Raw genomic sequence first — 7,529 nt, 5'->3', positions numbered from 1 at the left:
CTCCGGGCCGGGATCCCCGAGATGAAACACGGCACCGTTTGGGGGGCTGGAAAGCGCAGCCCTCTCCCGAGGCTCCGCACCAACCCCCCCCCCCCCTTCATCCCCTCCCCTTTCCCCGTCTTCATCCTTTTATTTTATTATTATTATTTTTTTTTCTGAGCTCTTGCTTAACTCCCTGGACCCAGCCCTGATTTCATTCTGGTTATTAGACAGCTACCAGTGACTGTCTGCACTCCGCGTCTTTCCTGCTAATTATCACCTTATGAAAAGTGTTTCATTAAGAAACTCTGCTTTTGATTAATTATCGACAGAATGCTGACCAGAAAGAAATGAAATTAGTCGCTGACCCCGTCTGAGTAACACTGAAAATTCATCACCTATCCTTTTAATATTGAAACGCACAGTAGAATTTTAATAGAAAATATTGTTTTTTCCAAACCTTTCAGTCTTTATTAATGCCCCTGGGCAAGGAATGATATTGCTGGCAATATAGCAGCCTTTGTTCATTTTAAATTTATTAAACATAATGCACTTCATTTTCAAATATTTTACTGTTTCTTTTTAATTTCGCTCACTGTAAGTACAGAATAAACCCTTTTTAAACATTTAAGACGCTGCTCGGGGAGGGAGGGCCCTGCGCCCTGCCCAGCCAGGCGGTGTCCCGTCGAGGCTGCGCCGTCGGGTCCATGGGAAGAGAAGGGCTGTGATTTCAGCTGCCGTTCCCCGGCCGTGCGGACACTCGGGTTGCTTCGCGGGGCCCAGGGTAGGAGGAGGGGAGGTCGGGGCAGCCCGAGCCCTTTCCCACAAGGACCTGAGCCCCGACGGAGAGGTGCAAGAAGGCTGCTTGTCCGGGGCTCCCTGCAGAGCCGTGCCCGCGTTCCCCCGACGGCTGGGGCAGGGCGGCTCACGGAGGATTCCGGCCTGGAGGAGGGATCCTCTCAGTCCCCATCCCCAAAAGGAGGCACCGTGCGGCCACCCTCGGGGTCCGGGCCTCTCCCGGCAGCTGTGGCCTCCTTTCCCCCCCACCCCGGGCCTGTGGCCGCCCTCCCTCCTGTCCCCGTCCCCCCCCCCCCCTTTCCCAAGGAATCCGAGACCTGCGATTAATGAGACGTGAAGTGTGAAAAACTTCCTGAGCGGGGCAGCCCTAACGATGTTCGCAGATGTGCGGCGGGGCCGTCCCTTCTCGGCCGCAGTCCGCCTTCCCCTGGGAACGGCCCGACAGCCCGGCGGGATGGGGCACTGCGGGGCGACGGGGCTCGACCCCCCCCCCCCCCGTGGGACTCGGGCGGCTGCACCTTCAGCCTTAGGTGGAGGGGAGGAGGACGCTGCCCTCCGTGCGCACCTTCGGGGCTGCTGCTGGAGCCCCGGTGCTCTTCAGCCCCTCCTGTCCCTCCACCTCGACCAAGGGTGAAGGCCCAACCGGGGAGGGAGGAAACCGGCAGTGCTTTCCCGGACTGAGCAGCAGGAGTTGCTGCGGGGGCAGGGAAAAAAGCAGCCCCGGAGCCGGGATGCTATGCTGCTCCCCCTTTCCCACCCCATCTTACCCCATGGCACCCGCCGCGATCGCACTCTTTCCCTTCGCTTTTCTTCCCCCAAAAGCCGTGCCACACGCGCGGCCCTGGATGGTCGGGCAAACAAATAAATAAACGCCAGCCTCCCGCTTTTATGAGCCATTTAACTCCAAACTAGACCTCCAGTATCTAGTCCCCGCGCTGGATTTCCATATCCAGTCACTCAGCCCTGCTTATCTTCATGTATGGCTGCCTCATGTTTAACACACAATTACATTTTCTCCCTCCAATTCCATTACAAATGGAATCGGGGAGGCATTGTTTGAAGAAATGTACTGCTTCAGTTCTAGTTATGTCGTACAATGCACGGAACACTGGAAAAAATCTAGACACCAAAGAGTCAACACACGCACACACACACACATACTCGCGTTCCCGGAGCCGGCTGGGAGCGCACCCGCACCCTTATTTACCGCAACGCAACGCGGAGGGGCTGCGGGGAAGCGGCCGGGGCAGAGATAACCAAGCGATGGGAAGTTAATTAATTGCATTAAACTATTGACTAACTACCTAGCTCGATCGTAATTCATTTAGAGAATATTAAAATCTGAGGAACAATAATAAAATTGATGCCGATTCCCAGCGGAAGGAGATGGCCAGCAAATTGGATACTTTTCTTAATCTGGCGTAAATAATAACACGTCTGTTCCCACTCCCTCTCAGGCCAATTCCCCTATCATTTATTCCAGGCTCAAAAGCCTGCTTCCATAATTGATATCAGTTACTCAATGAGCGCTTCTTGCATTTGTTCTCGTTAGCCATTATAATTACAAAGTTCAGCCCAGGTGCTGGGGAGGGGGTCGGATGGACCGCCGGGGGCCGCTGGGGAGGGGGGTACACAGGACCCCGGGGCCACGGTGCTGGTGGAGGATGGACGGGACCGGGCACGGCACTGCCAGGGGCTGCGGTGCCCCGCTCAGCCCCCACCTCAGGGCGGTGCCCCCAGGGAGCCACCTCGGGGATGGGGGCACGGGGGTCCCCGCCTCTTCCCATCCCCTTCCGCCGGCTCTGCCGTCGCGCCGAGCTCCCACTAGCGCAGATATTACTATTTCGTTATTTATTCACTTATTTATTCATTTATAAAGTGTTTACTTAGCTCGGTGCAGATGTAACATCTCATTTACAGGTTGGCCCCGGGGCAGAGAAACGATTGGCAACAGAGGAGGGAAAAAAAAAAAAAAGAAAAAGAAAAAAAAAAAACACAAAACAAAACCAACAACTCGGGAGAATAAAGAGGGAGAGAGGAGGGAAGGAACCGCCGTGTGCGAGCTCGGCTTCTCCTCACCCCTCATAGGGCTCCCGGCACCCCCATCCCGGCAGGCGGATCCAGGGGAATCTGAGGCACGGGGGTGTGCGTCGGAGAGCGCCGGCATCGCGTTCCCAGCTGCAATTCGGAGGATCCGATGCTTTCCTCACCCCACGGCAGCGCTGGGGGGGGGGAGGTGGGAGAACTGCCGGAGGAGGGGATCGAACCCGCGACCCTCGGAGGCCGTTGCCCCGCAGCCGGGCCGGGAGCGGCGTCCCCTGGGGGTGGGCGGCCCCGCGCATCCCTTCGCACGGGCGCTGACGGGCGGCAGCTGCTGATTGTTTAAACGAGGAGTTGGTTGCTTAGCAACCCGGAGGAGGCTCATTACCGAAGCCACAGTGATTAACAAAAAAGGGTATGAAAGTAAAATGGATTAATTATTTAATTAACTAATTGATGATCAACTTCTTTTTAATTATTCACTTAATTAAAGAAGTGTAACTACAACACTGCCCTTATCAAGCGTGTTGATATACTGACAAGATTTCAAAGACAAGAAAGAAGAAGGAAGAAATAAAAAAAATAATTATAAAAAATGCTTCTTCCCCACTGTTGGTGCAGTGCTGTGCTCTGGGTCCGGGGCCTCCCAGCACTGTTAGGGACTCCAGAACTGCCCAGGAAGGGGCTGCTGTCACCTGCATGCCATGCGGGGCAGTGCTGGCACTCCATGCTCTGCTGCTGTAGAGCTTAAATCCAACCTCCAGGAGAGAGTTCTGGAGGCCTCACTGCCTACATAGTGCAGGCCAGTCCTTCCCTCTTTGCTCGTTGGTGGGTGATCAGACCCAGCAGGTGGGTTATGGATGGATGTGGACTCCTCTGCTGCTGCGTTTGTTGGGTGAAGGATTTGGACGGCCCTGGAGTGAAGTGCTGGGGGCGTCTTGTTGACCTCAGTGCTCTGGCATGTGGCTGGCACACATCAGAGCAATGCCACAAAGCGTCCTGGCCATGGGGACAACTCAGTGTGAGGGGTTGGCCTCAGGGTCCTGTTACGGTGCCCATAGCATTGCGGGGGTTTTCTTATGGACAGATTTGTCCTCTCTGTTCTGCCCATGCCTGGCTCTCCCTTCGCTACACTAATTTTGTTTCCTTCTTTTTTTCCTTTTTCCCAAAGTAAACGGTGCGGCTTGCTGAAAACATTCACCTCTTGATTAATTTAGCCCTAATGACAAAGCTGGCTCTGCAGTCAGCGGGTGAACGCGGGAGTGGAATCCGCCCGGTGCTCCCAGTTAGTGCAGCCGATGGGAGAGGGACGAGAGAGGCAGTGCTGCAGGGCCCGATCGATCCTATTTACCCATCCAGGGAGTGATCGGATTTATTGTCAGTGGGAGGAACACAAACGGATCACTTCTGCTCCGTGCAGCACTGGCGGCTGTGTGATCAGCAGGAGGGGGACATTGGAGCGGTTGGGTTGGGTTTAACGCTCCTCTCCCTCATCCTCCTTGTGCAGGGCCATATGGGGAGGGATGAGGGATCCCTGCTCCCTTGCTTGGCTCCCTGTTTGTCTGGCAGGTTTTAGGAACAACAACCAAACCTTCCCCAGTGTTTAAATCACACACCTAATCCCCTTGCTCTCTTAATTAAACAGAGGGAAGTTTAAATTGTTCTGACCATCTTCGGGGGGATTATGCATTTCAATCATCATTACGGTATGGCTATTTGTGATACTGGGAGATAGATAGGTATATCCATTGTACGATCAGGCATACAAATTATAATCCCCCCACAGACGTTTAAATAACAATTTTAAATACTGAGGGCCGGGCAGAGGGCACAGGGAGATCAGGAGGGGATGCAGGGTGTGGGTGAGCCCCTGCCTGCAGCTCCTGCCTTGGGCTACAGGTGATGGAGGGGGTGAAGGGGCTCAATCCCGGGGTCCTTTCCATGCAATAGGGCTTGGGGTGTGCTGGGTGCCCCCCCTGCACGCAGTGAGGTCCTCATCGCCTCTGCTTTGGGTGTGCAGGAGGGCAGGACGTGGTCTGGAGCTGTCTCATTTTCAGGGGGCTGCACATAGTGGTTCCCACTGCCATTAACAGGAGCTGCTGGAGCACGGTGAGAGGAGAGGAGATGCTGCAGGCAGTCGCTCTAGCAGCAGAGCTGCTCAGGGGTGTGTGTGTGTAACTGTGAAATCAGCCCCTTTTAGAGCATGGATTATTGACTGAGTAGATCTAGCCGGCTCCTTTAGGGCCATTAGTCCTCACACACACTTTGTTATTTTACACTGAAAACATACAGGGGAGGTTGTATCCTTTTGAGGCTGGGGGTGGCGAGGAGGAGGAATTCTGTTCTTAAGGAGTAAGTGGAAATGACAGCTTGAGACCAAGTGCAACAAGAAGAGACACATGTCTGAGGGAATAAACCCACTTTCTGACTTGACAGCAATAAGATTGCGGGCTAAATTCTAACCCGGTGCATTTTTGTAGATTGGATTTGAATTGCAAAGAACTTAAAACCTATGCCTTAAGTGGAAGGACACAAAAATCTTCAAATCTGTGCCAGGGAAACATTAGAAGTTCAAATAAATGGGCTTGGCTGGTGTCATCCTTCGGAGCAAGGGCGCTCCAGCTGAAAAACTGATTTCTTCTTCTGTTTTTCAACACAGTGATCTTGTTTTCTGCTTCATCAAATAAGCAAAAACATCATTATTGTTTGCATTACGACTTCGGTGCAGGCAGCAAACTCAGTGCAGTGGCTGAGGAGCATCCCCTTCCCTTCCTGCAATCAGGGCTGTATCCCCGCCATGTGACAGGGGAGAACCAGGAGAGATGTGGCTCTTGCTAAAGCAGGAGAGAAATGGTTTATGCCCTTTGTTACCAACATAGGATTATAGAAGTATTAAGGTTGGGGAAGAACTCTAAGATCCCCAAGTCCAACCCCAGCCCACCCCAATGTGCCCCCTAACCACATCCCTCAGTGCCACATCTCCTGCTCCAGCAACACCTCCACGACAGCAACCCCACAGCCCCCCAGGCAGCAGTGCCAGCTCTGCACCACTCCTTATGGTTGTCCCAAAGATTCGCCCTCCCCTCCCGTGGAGATGGCTGCGAATCCTATTTCTGCATCAAGGAGGAGCTCATGCTGGCTTCCAGGTGTGGGATGACACCGCAGCCATGGACCAATGGCACCGGCGTGGGAAGGATCTGGTGCTGCTGGTGTCACTCAGATGCTGCCCCTCGCCCTGTGCCCCTAAATCACCTCCAGCTCACAGTTCTGCTCTCATCTCCTGCCCTGGGAGCCCCCTTGTCAAAGCCAGGCAGGGGAAAGCACAGCGCTGACTGCTCTGAACCATCCTCAGTGCTGTGATTAGAGGATCCAGAAACTGCTTTTCCAGAGCTTCACGAAGGATCTCCAGGGAATTTCTCTCTGGGGGAACCTTATATTTCCTTGCTGATTTTTAAAAGTCTACTGTTAACACTGCGAGAGGTTTTTTAGCACCAAACTCTTGATGGATGCCGGGTTTGTAGGAGCTGTAAATGTAAATTGTTTTTCCTCTGGCCACTTGTGTTTTATTTGAAACGTACAAAATCTGAGTGTGTAGTTCCTGGGAGCTGGCCTAGAGAACAGCAGCACTCCCAAGTAGTTTGTCTCCTATCAAACGGCATTAATAATTTAGTCTCTAATTAAAAGTGAGGTCAAACAATGAAAAATGACCGAGCTAAATAGTTACGCCGTGATGTATTAAAGTGACTGGTGGGTTTTAATGGATGGAAGGAGCGTTGTTGTTTGTTTATGTACAAAATGCTTTCAGTCAAAGGCAGTCCCCAGGAAATGTATTTCACTGGGATCTGTTACAGGTTACTGAGCCAATGGCTCAAACAGACAGTTTTTACACACCTTCCATTTCCACCAGACTGCTCAGGTACCTGGAAAAACAGCTTCCCTTAGTGATGAGGGGAGAGAAAACACCCGCTTGGGTGCCCGTTGGGCATGTGATGCTATGTCTGGGATGCTCACAGGGGATGCTGGCTCCCATTTACACAATTCCAACGTGAAGACATCAGATGCTGCATAGACCTACTCTTCCACTACACTGCACGGCTAAGAAGACAGCAGTGACTTCTCCTGGCTGGGAAAGGCAAAGCCAGGGCATTCCATCACAACCTGGACCCAGAGGTGGAAGCCCAGATTTCTTTACAGTACTGTATGCAAACAAACAAACAAACAAACAAACAAACAAAAAGAAGAAACCAGAAGTCCCGGCACCTAAATATTTAGCCTTTATTTACTTGCGTTTTCAGCTGGCAATCTTTATATAGAAAAAGACAGGAAGTTGGAGTTTTGCACCTATTTCATTTAACACCACTTAACTCCTGGCACTGGCCCAATACGTCTCCATTAAGAGGAGACTTTACAAAAATTGTCCCAATTAAGCAGCAGCATTGCGATTTGCTGTTGTTAGGCTAAACTGGTTCCCTGGGAGATGTCCTAATGAGGTATCCATCTTGATTAAGTGCAGACCCGTGAAGTGCTTCCCAATTAAAGGACAGAGTATGCAAGTATATTATCCAAAATTCTTAAAAACAGTCACTTGAGGTGTCTCCTGTGGGGCTCAGTGCCTGGTGGACAGCAGCAGTGTTTGCTTTGACACTGGAGGATGCTGACCAGACACGAGTGGTCACATGCTGTGAGCATCAGGTTCCTTTGTGTAGATCCCA

This window comes from Tympanuchus pallidicinctus, unplaced genomic scaffold (genome assembly GCF_026119805.1).
Source record: "Tympanuchus pallidicinctus isolate F22 unplaced genomic scaffold, pur_lepc_1.0 scaffold18, whole genome shotgun sequence".
Taxonomy (NCBI): domain Eukaryota; kingdom Metazoa; phylum Chordata; class Aves; order Galliformes; family Phasianidae; genus Tympanuchus; species Tympanuchus pallidicinctus.
This window is presented reverse-complemented; position numbering follows the sequence as displayed.